Source organism: Megascapheus bottae, chromosome 18, assembly GCF_031878675.1.
Source record: "Megascapheus bottae isolate mThoBot1 chromosome 18, mThoBot2.hap1, whole genome shotgun sequence".
Taxonomy (NCBI): domain Eukaryota; kingdom Metazoa; phylum Chordata; class Mammalia; order Rodentia; family Geomyidae; genus Megascapheus; species Megascapheus bottae.
In genome coordinates this window covers 45,020,588-45,034,129 of record NC_143526.1, presented here as the reverse complement: position 1 = coordinate 45,034,129, position 13,542 = coordinate 45,020,588, and positions in this window count along the sequence as shown.

Below are 13,542 nucleotides of genomic sequence, written 5' to 3'. Positions count from 1 at the left end.
CGGGAGTTTGGCCTAGTGGTAGAGTGCTTGCCTAGCATGCACGAAGACCCAGGTTCGATTCCTTAGTACCACATACATAGAAAAAAAAGCCAGAAATGGTGCTGAGGCTCAAGTGGTAGAGCTCTAGCCTTGAGAAAGTCCAAGGACAGTGCTCAGGCCCTGAGCTCAAGCCCAGGACTGGCAAAAAAAAAAAAGAAAAAAGAAAAAAGTAGAACGTAATATTTTGACCACAGTAAAAATTCAGCATAAGAAAAGGCAAGACATTTAGATAAAGCTTAGAGGAAAGCCAGATGTGATGGCTCACGACTGTAATCCTAGCTATTCAGGAGCCTGAGATCTGAGGATCAAGGTTCAAAGCCAACCCAGGCACAAAAGGACCTGAGACTCTGATCTCGATCTAGCCTCCAGGAAACAGGAAGTGGGGCTTGGCTCAGGGTGGGTTGGTAGCCTTAAGCTGAAGAACTCAGGGACAATGCCCAGGCCAAGTTCAAGCCCCATGATCCACAAAAAAATAAAAAAAAAAAAGAAAGAAAGAAAGAGAAAAAGAGCAAAGAAATGAACTCTAGCAATATATATAAAGAACACATGGGCTTGAAGGACTAGGAATTCAAGATTGGTTTATCATCCAAAAGTAAATGAATGAACCTAATTAATGCCAGCATGAAATTATCTAAGCAATCATCTGTCCTCTGTATTCTTTTTAGTACTTTCTAATCTCCCATGTATAATTACTTTGAAGCAAATTTCTATCATTCACTCTCTTCATCTTAAAATATACCAAATAAGCATTTAAAAACACCTATGATGATATATTTTAAATGATACAGAATATCAACCATTATGCCAAATACTGTCAGGCAGGCTATTATGATACCTGAAAATCTTGGCAATATCTGTCTGGAGGTATGGCTTGAGTAGTAAATAACTTGCCTAATAAGTTCAAGGCCCTGAGCTCGAACACCAGTATCACTAAAATATTAATAATAACAACAACAATGATAATATCATCAAATATCTAATCAACATTTGGCTTCCTACATTTTTCTCTTTAGTTCTTAGGCTAGATAATCCCTATAGGACTTTTTTTTGTAACACTTCAAATACATGATTAAGCCCATTTAGTCTGTTTTAAAAAATTGGACTCCTTAGGAACTGAGTGTCCCAGGTCCTGAGTTCAAATCATGACACTGGAAAAACTGAAAACAGGGGGAAAATGGGACTCTTGAGACATCTCAGGCTGGCCTTGAACTCACACTCCTCCTGCTTCTGTCTCTTGAGAGGATTACATTCATGGGCCACCATGCCCAGTACCATCCAGTAAGATTTTAATTCCAGTCTTTGTATTTTCAAGCTTTACAATAGCTTTCCCCTTTCTACTGTGATTCTGTATCTAGTTATTCATTTATGCCATTTTCTCCTTTATTCCTAGAACATCTAGAGGGTTGGTTATCTTCCTACTAAATCCAACATCTGCTCCCAGCCCGACTCAGTTTTTATAGGCTGCCTTGTTTTGTTCTGTGTTTCTTTCAGAGGATTGGAGCTGGCATATCTGGCCAGATGCTGTAAGTAGTGGGAATACGCTCTGGGTTCTTTGTGCTGAAGACTTTGCCCTTCATCTAACAGGCATCTGCCACAGCTGAGGAATAACTTCCTTCTGTGTAGTGTCCTTCAAGCCCATTCCCGTGTTCTTAATGTTTATCCCTGCTGCTTTTTTGACCTGGTCTCTGGTGGCTCTCCTGTGCGCCTTCTTAATTTGGTCATCAGCAAAGATGAAGCTTGCCTCTCCATTGCTCCCTGTTTCTGCAGGTTTTCACCTCATTTCCTGCTGCTCTGTAGGCTTTAGGGCCTGTCCTGTGATAGTTCCTGCCTGTGAGGCCTCAGGTTGTGTCATCAGCATGAGTGCAGCTGGAGGAGACCCTTCACACAGGAACCACGAGACCTCAGACTTCACCTCCTGCCTGTTTTCCTCAGGAGAAAATTCTCTTCATGTCTGCCTTTCCACCGAAGGTCCTGAGGTTCCTTCACATTTAATGGGGGCTACTTGTCAGGCAGGGTTTGTATTCAGAACTTAGGTCTTTCTCCTCTTGTGATTCTTACTCAGGATTTCCCGTTTTCACTCCCAACTGCTTTTCCCTGTATAACAGAGGTGACTGCTGGAGACCGCCAAGTTCCATGGCTTGGAGCTGAGGATGTGCTCGAGTCACACAGCAACCGACCACAAAGTTTACCCCGTCCCTCTGTGGTTTTAAATTCTCTTCTTCCAGTCCTGTCTGGTTCTGGGCATTTTCAGTATGTTTAAACAGTGATTTCCCCCGCTCCCCATTTCATCTCATTTTTAACTTAGGGAGCTCTTTCTCTTATACATTTTATTGTTAATATTTCATAAATTTTTCTGTTTATATTTTGGGACTTTCTGCATGACCACTCCCACCTGTGCCCCTTTTTGTAGTCCTGGTATATGTCAGTACTTCTTGCCCTGGTTAATTTTTTTGGTTACAAATGGTAACTTTTCTACGCCAAGGAAGGTCTTCATCTTCTGTCTTTTGTCTGTAACAGAAGAGTCACTGGATTCTTTCACAGGACCCCATTGGGCACATTCTTTTTGTCACAGCCTGTAGAAGTGCAGGAGTGACTCCACAAGCGTGGTGTCATCCTGACATCTTCCAGTATCTGGACTTACACACTTACTTCTCAGTAATTCTAGAAAGGGGATATGTAAAATAAGGACATGGATATGTGTTCTTAAGTACATGTCGCACAGTGTTGGCTTTGCAATCCCCCTGTTTCTGCCTCCCGAGTGCTGGAAGTATATGTGGATACCACCAGGCCCAGATCTTAATTTTAATAATTCCATCATTGTATCCATCTTGCCTTCCCCAAACTTTCAGTTACTCTGATTTTCCTTATTCTAGTTTTAAAACTTGAAGTATAAGGCTGAGCATGGATGGAAGCTTGTTGTTTACTACAGAATCCCGAGGATGGGTCACTGTTTGTTTATTCACTCACTTGTTGAAGGATACTTGAGTGGCTTCTAGTGTTTTTCTTTTCTTTTCTTTCTTGCCTGTGATTATAAATAAAGTTACCATGAACAGATGTGTGGATTCTGGTGAACGGAACCTTGTATTCATACTCCATAAGCATCTATCTCAATCGAGGTTTCTTGGGTCTTGTGGTCTAACTTTACAGGAATCACCAACTCTTTCTAAAGTGGGTGTGTCGCGTGGCCTCCCCACTAGCAGGGCACAACAATTACATTGGAGCCATCATTGTTTCTCCTCGGTTGCATCAGTTTTCTTGTTGTTATTATTATTGTTTGTTCACCTGTGCTCTGATTTTGTAATAATCCTATCAAAACGCGGCTTAATTTTGCATTCCCCTAATCAGTAATCTCATTGAACACACTTCCTCAGGCCTATTTTGTTATCTGTTTATTCTTTTAGTCAAATACCTGTTCAAATACTTTGGGTTTATAATGGGATGTTTGTTTTCTTCTTATTTATTTATTTGCTGGTCCTGGGGCTTGAACTCAGGACCTGGGCACAGTCCCTGAGCTTCTTTTGCTAGTGTTCTACCCTGTTGAGCCACAACACTACTTCCTGTTTTCTTATTATTGTTTAAAAATATTCTGCATGTAATGTATTTTGCTGTATACATATAAAATTATAAACAAAATTATGCAAGCATTTAAACTTTGTTTTTGTTTTTGCCATAGGGCTGACACTCAGGGCCTGGGTGCCGTCCCTGAGCTCTTTAGCTCAAGGCTAGTACTCTACCACTTGGAGCCACAGCTACATTTCCAGTTTTCTGCCAGTTAATTGGAGATAAGTTATCTCACAGGGCCTTTTATGACCCACTGGCTTTAAACCAAGATCCTTAGATTTCAGCCTCCTGAGTAGTTAGGATTACTGCCCAGCTAAAAGCATTTTGTTTTGTCAGTTTATGATTTCCTCTTTCTCTCTTACTCATCAGTGACTTCCCAGGAGAAATTTGAAATTTTACTGAAGTCTCATTTATCATATTTCTTTTATGGAATGTGTTTTGGTGTCACGTCTTAGAAATGTTTGCCTAATTCATGGTCACAAAGATACAGTTTCTCCTATATCTTTAGAATTTCTGTAGTTAGGGCTCTGGTATCTAAAATCTATGGTCAGTTATCTTATATATATATATATACATATATATATATATATATATATATATATATATATATATATATATATATATATATATATATATAGTGCCAGTCCTGAGGCTCGAAATCATGTCCAGGATGTTGACCCTGAGCTTTTTTGCCACAGCCCCACTTCAGACTTTCTGACAGTTGGAGGTAAGAATGTCTCTTGGCATTTCCAGCCTGAGCTGACTGTGATAGAGGTCCTGGGATCTCAGCCTCGGGCGTAGTTAGGATTATAGGGATAAGCCCCCAGGCAATAAGAGGGTTTTTTGAGACAAAGTTTATGTAGCCTAGACTTGTATTTGAGACCCGCTTATCTATACTTTCTGAATACTGGGATTACAGGCATTTACTACCATATCTGACCCTGAATTAACTTCTTTCTAAGATTTTGATTGGGATTGCACTGGTTTTATACATCAGTTTTGATGGAATGTATATTTTCACAATACTGAGTTTCCCAATCCATGAATACAGATACTCTTTGCTTTTGTTTAGATTTCACTTCATTTCTGCCATCAATCTTGGTTATTTTTCAGCGTGCCATCTTGCAGGCATTTAGATTTTAACATGTGTATTTCATTATTTTCAATGTTCCTGTAATTTATATTTTGAACTTTTTTTGCCAGTCTTGGGCTTGGGCTCAGGGTCTGAGCCCTGTCCTTGGACTTTCTCAAGGCTAGAGCTCTCCCACTTGAGCCTCAGCACCATTTCCAGCTTTTTTCTATGTATGTGGTACCGAGGAATCGAACCCGGGTATTCGTGCATGCTAGGCAAGCACTCTACCACTAGGCCAAACTCCCGGCCCAATATATTTTGAACTTTTAATTTTCCTAATTGTTAATTGCAACTGTAAAGAAAGTCAGTGAACTGGACTTGCATGCTGAGACTTATTGCTCCTTATAGAGGCTTTTTTGCATAAACATTCATCTATGAATCAAGTTATATTTGTTGTATTTCTTTATTGACAATCTATGTGATAGGTGTACCACTCACTGCTTTCCGTCTAATAATATTATTCTGTTATGGCTTTATTCCACATATTAGGGTCTCCCACAGATGGAGAAGATGAATAGCAAGAATAAATATCTATGAACTCTTGTCTCTCTCTCTCACTTTCATTTGTTTTTGCTTTTGGTGGAACTAGAAATCAAATCCAAGTCCTTGCCTACACTAAGCACAGTCTACCATGATATTCCCTTTACCTTAGTCTTAATTCTTTGAGAAAGTTTTCAGTCTCTTAAACCACAAAGTATGATATTCCTCTTTGAATATAATTTTATTGTTATTTAGCTATTGTACATTTCATAAGTCAGGTGATAAGTGCATTTCTTTTTGGACAATATCACGTATATTAGTTGTAGGTATTCCCTAATTACCTTGTATTGGATTGAGGATGAGATCGCTTCCTTCTCTTAGTTAGTGGAGAGTTTCATAGTGAATTAGTGTTGAGTTTTGTTGTTGTTGTTGTTTGGTGGGTCGTGGGGCTTGAACTTGGCCTGGGTGCTGTTCCTGAGCTCTTCAGCTACCGCCCTACCTTTGGGCCTAGACACACTTCCTCTTTTCTAGTGATTAAGGGGGACAACTTGATCGTATTAAACATCAATGTCCTTAGTTATCACTCCAAGGAATTTTAGAAAGAGCAAATGAAACCTCAAGAAATTAGAAAGAAGCAAACAATAAAGAGCAGAAATCAATGATATTGATTACAGGAAAAAAATAGAGCCTATAATCCTAGCTACTCGGGAGGCTGAGATCTGAGGACTGCAGTTCAAAGTCAGTCCAGTCATAAATACCATGAGACTTTTTTTTTTTGGATCATAGGGCTTGAACTCAGCTTGGGCGCTGTCCCTGCGCTCTTCAGCTCAAGGCCACCACCCCACCCTTGAGTCAAGCCCCACTTCCCATTTTGTAGAGGTTAGTTGGAGATAAGAGTCTCAGGTCCTTTTGTGCCCTGGCTGGCTTTGAACCCTGATCCTCAGATCTCAGCCTCCTGAGTAGTGGTGGTTAGAGGTGTGAGCCAAGCACCTGACTGGATTGAAGTCCTTCTTAATGTGCTGGAGTCTGTTTTCTTTCCCCCTAGAGTCTGATGTAACATGCTACACGCACCCTTGAGACAACTGGATACTCAGCTCCTGTCAGCTGGAGTAACCGTCGTTTATGAGCCCTTCGGTCAGAAGGTGCTTGACTTGGGTTTTCTGTGTCCTCCCATTCAAAATGTTCCTGGCCTCAGGAAGCTCTCGCTCGCCGCGGCCCCTTGCCTGATCCTGTGCCACAGTGCAGGGTAGTCCCACTGTCTCTGCCAGTCAAGTGACTGCATGCAAGGGTAACTGTTCTCCCAAACAGAGGAGCTGCTGGCCGGAAACCAGATACTCCCTGCTCTTCACCTTCTGCTTTCCCCTTTTCATGCACACAAGCACCCAGAATTGCTACTCTTTTTTCTTTCTTTCTTTCTTCCTTTTTTCTTTTGCCAGTCCTAGGGCTTGAACTTGGGGTCTGGACTCTACCCCCAAGCCTCATCGTGCCCAAGACTAGCGCTCTACCACTAAGAGACAGCACCACTTCCTGCTTTTTCTGTGTATGTGGTACTGACGAATCAAACCCAGGGCTTCGTGCATGCTAGGCAAGCTCTCTACCACGCTCCTGGCCCCCAGAATCGTTACTCATACAGATTTTCACCATAGGCACCTCCTATGAAGCTCAGAGTTACCCTTCTCTTCCAAGTGAATACAATGGAAACTTACCTTCCATTAAAACACAGCTCCCAGCCCAGCTCCCAGCCGAGGGAGAGACATACGCCTTTGCATCTGGTTAGCCTATTGCTCCTCCTGCTCCAGTGACATATATGTTGGGTGATGAGTGAATGCATTCCTGACTACCCAGAGATACCAGAAAGGTCACCCAAGAACCTCCTCAGGGACCACACACTTGGTGCATATGTGGGAGATGAAGGCTGGAGATTGGCGGGTTCAAGACCAGCCGTGGCAAAGTGAGAGAGACCCATCTCAAAACTCAAATACAAGCAAAAGGGCCAGGGGGAATGGTTGAAGTGCTTGAGTTGGCATGTCAGAGGCCCTGGGCACAAACCACAGTACCACAATGAAGAAAAAAGACTTGGGACATATTCCTCGTGTGTTCCTATTATGGGAGCAAAAGGCTTTCACTGCAGAAATCCAGGTATCTGTGTTCAGGTCCACTGAGGCCCATTTATGCTTTGAGGGAAGACTATCAAAGAGAAAATTTTTAAAAATCTGGTATTATTTCCTGGTCGGTACAGAAAATTCATTTGCTGAATCAAAAGTTTCCAGGAATTTGGCCTGGTGGTAGAGTGCTTGCCTAGCATGCACGAAGACCCAGGTCCAATTCCTCGGTACCACATACATAGAAAAAAAGTGCTGTGGCTGAAGTAGTAGAGTGCTAGCTTTGAGAAAGCCCAAGGACAGTGCTCAGGCCCTGAGTTCAAGCCCAGGACTGGCAAAAAATATTTTCCAGATGCTGATGAAGGTGGCTCCCCTCTGCAGGTGTCCCAGGCAGTGTCTGAGCGGTGGCCTTGGTGGTGACGTAGGATTCACCAAGCACAGCCCCTTAAATAAAATAGTCACGACAATCTGTATTTTCTTAGGAGAGACAATGTTGTGTTGGTTGCTACTTTGAAGTTCCTCTTATCTCTGACTTCCACAATGGCCCTGACTCCATAACTTAGGAAGCCAATGAGGGAAGCCGGAGGAGATAGAGGTCAGTTGTGTGTGCCGCAAACTTTAAGATGGGCTTGCCATCACCCACCGACCTGTGTAAGCAGAGACCTGGCTCTGAGTGGCTGGCCCGTTGTAGTGGTTTCAGGGTTCGAGGCTCTGATGATGCGCAAGGATGTAGATTCCTCATCTGTAGACGGCAGTGTGCGCATGTGTTGCTCCCGGGCTCCTCTCTCTTTAGGGGATGTGAGGGAGGGGACTCGCTGTTTGCCTGCAGTCAATGTGCTTGTGGGGCTCAACACACCTGCATCTGCTAGAGTCTAGACTAGCGCCTCGGGGTCAATGACATAATCTAACACAGGGACTTAGATAACAACTTTTGGCTTTCTTGTGTCTTGATTTTCTTAAGCCAGATCTAATTTCAACAAAGTTGGACTAGTAGTCTATTTTTTTTTTCTTTTTTGCCAATCCTGGGGTTTGAACTCAGGGCCTGAACACTATGTTTGGGCTTTCTCAAGGCTACAGCTCTATCACTTGAGCCACAGCATCACTTCCAGTTTTCTCTATGTATGTGGTACCAAGGAATTGAACCTGGGTCTTTGTGTGCATGCTAGGCGTAAACCAAACTCCCAGCCCTGTAGTCTACATTTTTTAATATCTATTTTTTGCTTATGATCACATAGAAAAGGAAAGGTTACCTTCTTTTCTAAGAAAGCTCTAATTAACCATAGCTGAAGGTCTCTAGGCATGATACCAGTTTGTGCAACTGAATAGCCCTGCCTGTCTCGCTGCCAATCATGATAAGAGATCCACTTAGCTCCTGGCAGATAAGAGGGGCTGCACGGACCAGGCCACCCTGGCCCCTCACATCACCACTGAGATAGGGCAAGTGACCCAAGTTCCTGTCACTGGTGTCCTCGGGTTAGGACCTCAGCAGGTAAAAGCCCCCTGAAGGCCCACCATCTCGCAACCAGTCCTTCCTCGAGGCAGAGGTAAGTGGAGAAGCTTCTGTGGAGTGAGAGGAAGTGAGTCAGTGGAAGACACAGGGCAGCTCCAGTTCAGTGCTCCCGTCTGCTGAAGTCCTGGAATTCTTTCCTCTGCTTTATGTCAACGTGTTCCTGGCCCGGCCGGGTCGTCGGTCTCACATAGAACAGCATTCAGAACACTAGCTGTCGGCAGCCCCCACGCCCCGAGAGAACGCACCCCATCCCAGTCACCCCAGCCCGGGGAGAAATCTTACAAATACACCCGGGTCCATGCTCACGCAGGTGAACAAGACCTGCTCCTCCTTCACAAGGGTGGATTTGCATCTCAGTTCACAGCCAGCCCCAGGCTGGCCTCAGAGGGCATCTGTGAATGGGTCTCGTCCCTTCATGCCCGGTAGGAAGTGGGGGCACTGGATGGGTGGGGGACAAGGGTCCTCAGAGTGCCCAGGTGTTTTCACCCCGGTTCCACCCTGTCAGCCTGGCCTGCTTGCGTTCTTAACAATGGCTCTGACCTACCAGTGGAGCTTGCATTCGCCTGCGTTAACCACGGCTGTGGGATCCATCTCAGACGGGCTTGTCAGGGATCTGGGGCCTGCTTGTCACCAGTTGCTGAGTTTCTTATTTTGTTTTGTTTTAAGATCGTTGCAGGAAGGCTTTGACATTTTATTTCCTTCCTTGAGGCAAGTATTTTGAGATCTGGGCACCAATGCTTTAGGTTCAAAGGGAAGCATGGCTTCTGCCTCTCTCAGCCCTGCTCACCACCCCTGGCTTGTGCGGAGGGGAAAGGAGAGGTTTATATTTACTCTGCTGCTTTTCGTTGAGCTGTACTTTGTATATCATCAAATACCTTTTCCAGAGCCCGTGTGTTTATTCCCTGGGTTGAGTGCTTGTACAGCTATCACCATTAGCAACCATTTGCCATCCTCCTCCCCTCAGTAACCTGATGGCTGTCCCTGGGCATTTCCTATGTATGAAACCGCACGGTATGTTGTGTCTGCCTTTGTGACTGGCTCCTTTCTCCTGGCACCATGTTTTCAGGGTTCTGTAATGTAGTGTCAGCAGCCTTTTTTTCCCCGGTAAGGCTGAACAGTCTTCTCTTACGTACATCTATCACACACGTTTTGTTTATCCACTCACCACCACATTAGACATTTGGGTTATAGTAACCCAGAGTTTTAGGTATTATGAATTCTCTGGATACCATTATGTACGTTTATGTACGCAAAGAGAATGCTCTGATATCTCCAACTCCCTGCCAACACTTGCTACCTTTTAACTTTTGGTTTCAGACGTGGCAATGGCTAAATGATGCCTTTTATGTAAACACAAACAGGAAGCAGAGCTGTATCTGTATGTAATTATATGTGCACAAAATAGCACTGGGGGAATATAAGAGCACCTAAAATCACTAGCCTCCTTTGGGGAGGAGAACTAGGTAGCTGGTACTTGAAGTAGGAGGGAAATTTTATACTGTCTGCCTATTGAAATCTTAGTACTAAATACACAAATAATTCAATTAAGTTTATCTGTAGATATCAAGCATACTATTGATTCATAGCAAGGGTTGGCCATTTTGGGTCTGTGGAACAAAGCTGACCGGACCTCACACCCTATGAGCACAGAGTGGTTTTTACATTTTTACATGGTTGGAAAATTTTATAGATGAAAACTTCAGCATGAAAGTTTGTGAAATCCAAATTTCAATATCCATAATAAGCGTTGATTAGAGCACAACCTTGCTTATTTGCTTAAATATTGTCTGCGGCATTTTCTGTGCTGCCCCTACAGAGGTAAGTGATTCTGACAAGGGCTGTGTGTGACATGCTGGTCACTTTAAACTGTGACTTGGCACAATGGCATTTGCAGTTAGGCCAGGTGCCAGTGGCTCATGCATGTAAATGTGGCCACTTGAGGGACTGAGAACTAGAGAATCACTGTCCAAGGCCAGTCTGAGAAGGAAAATTGACAAGACCCCTTTCCAACCTGTAGCTTTGGCACAGTGGTTCGGCCTTGTCATCCTAAACTACATAGGAAACTGAGATGGAAGATCCAGGAAAATCCTCAAAACTCCATCTCCATCAAGGGAAGCTGGCCTTGGTGGCAGGCTCCGGTAGTCCCAGCAATGATGGGAAATCTAGCTAGGTGGATTTTAACTCAGGCTCACATCCAGGCAGGAAGAAAAACCCTATCTCAAAAGTAGCCAGCAAAAAAAATAGAGCTCTAGCCCAGCAAGTACAAAGCTCTTATGTTCAAACTCCAGCACTATGAGAGAGAGAGAGAGAGAGAGAGAGAGAGAGAGAGAGAGAGAGAGAGAGAGAGAGACAGAGACAGAGACAGAGAGACAGAGAGAGACAGAGACAGAGAGAGACAGAGAGAGACAGAGAGACAGAGAGAGAGAGAAGGGAGGGAGGGAGGGAGGGAAGGAGGGAAGGATTGAAGTTACAGTTATAATTCAACAGCATTTTTGGTTCCAAATACGTGACCGTATTGTAACTTAAAAAAATTATCCTTCATGTCAAAACAAGAAAAGACAAAAGTGGACCTCAAATGTCATGCTTGTAAGTTATAACACATGGGAGTTGTTTTTATTATCAAATGCTTCTTTTTCCGATGATTTAATCACTGTACTATAAGAGAGTGCAAGACATTAACACCGAAGATCATACCATGGCAGATTCTTCCCACAGAAATTAAAAATGGCATGGAATCTGCTGTCAAGTTATCAAGTTTATGTTATAGCCGAGAAAGAAAACAGTTTATACCAGCGCGAGTTAATGAAATGGTATTTGATTGCAACTGTAAAATAAATGTCCCCAGGGAAAATACTTATAGTTCATATTTAGTTTTGTGTACCAGCACTAAGCCTGTATTAGCATCAGTGGCCTGAAGAGTAGCTGACACCGAGAGCCATGCCAACAGCTTATGAGAAAAGCAAGGCAGGAGCTGGATGCTGGTCCTTCCACTGATGATTTAGCTCCTCACAGGCTGAGATCTGAGGACTGCAGTTTGGAGCCAGTCCAGGCAGAAAGTCTATGAGACGCTTATCTCTAATTAACCACCCGGGATTGGGAGATGAAGTTGTAGCTCAAGAAGGTAGAGCACCAGTCTTGAGAGGAAAAGCTCAGGGATAACCCCTAGGTCTTCAGGTTAAGCCTTAGGTCTAGAGCATGCGTGCACGCACGCGAGCACACACACATACACACTCACTAGGTTTGAATACACAGGCGTTCAATTCCAATGTCAATGCTGAATTTGAAGTCTAACCTGAAGAATTGGTCTGTTGCTCTTACAACAAGTCAGAGTGCATTCAGGGCTGGGAGTTTGCCTGGTGGTAGAGTACTTGCCTAGCATGACACAAAGACCCAGGTTTGATTCCTTGGTACCACATATATAGAAAAGGCCAGAAATGGCACTGTGGCTCAAGTGGTACAACTCTAATCTTGAGAAAGCCCAAGGACAGTGCGCAGGCCCTGAATTCAAGACCCAGGACTGGCAAAAAAAAAAGAGTGTGTTCAAAGGAATTGGGTAGCAAATATCTGTACTCCCACAATTTAGAAGGCCAAGACAGAAGCATTGCTTTGGCCGTGGGGTTTTGACATCACCTAGGCACCTGGAGAGGACCAGCAAAGGCAGGCGCTCCCTGTTTTTGGAGACTTAGAACACGACCTAGTTCACGGCAACATGGGGCGAACCCATCTGTAAGACAGTCTTTGCTCGTCCTGGCTGGGAACCACTTTCCGGAATTAAAAGCCTGTACCTGAGCAAGGCAGTGGGTTATGGTTTGGCAGACGCTATACTAGGATCTTGAAAACAAAAGCATTGAGTATATTTGGAAGTGGAATTCACTGAGATACATTAAAACTGATGGCAGAAAAGGTATGTGTGGAGACAAAACAGGCTAGCAGAAACATAAAGTTTGCCTCTGGTAACTTGTATTCTTTATCAGTAGGTATCAGTATATTTAGCTTTATCAAGTGTTATTGAGCCAGTACTGTTTAACACAGCACCTTCTTCTTGTGGACTTAATCGTGAATTTTTCATAATTAAGTTCTATGAACTTTTGTCAAAAATTAGAAGGTAAACATTCTGGTTTGCCCCACCACATAGAAACTTAAAGGCTTATCAAGATCCTGAAGTGTTATTGAGGCATTTTGAGCTCAGGGCCAAGATTTCATTTTTTTTTTGAACTAGAAGAACTTCTTTCAACCACTCCTAGAAGTAGTGAATGGTTTTTATTGTGGACTAGAAGGGGTTCCTTAATGGCTCCAAGCTAATATTGAACTACAAATCAAGTCACGCATAGTAGCTCATACCTGTAATCCCAGCCCTTGGGAGGCTGAGGCAAGAGAATTAAGTTCTGGTTTGGCCTAGACTATGAGATCCTATCTCAAAAGTAAACCAAGAGAGGGAGGGAGGGAGGAAGGGAGGGAGGAGGGAGGGAGGGAGAGAAGAACAAAGGAAGGAAGTTTAATAAATGCTTACATGTAAAACTTACAATGTGATAAAGGCATTTTGTCTTTATTAATATTGTTTGAGTCACAAATCATATTGATCTATTTTATATCTTTCCCATGCTGTCATAAGTGTAAAAGCTATTTTGAGCTAAAAATTACTTTGGAATTCAAACTACAGGATAAACAATATGCCGAAAGGAAATACACATAGTTCAGACTCTTCTTAACTGTGCAAC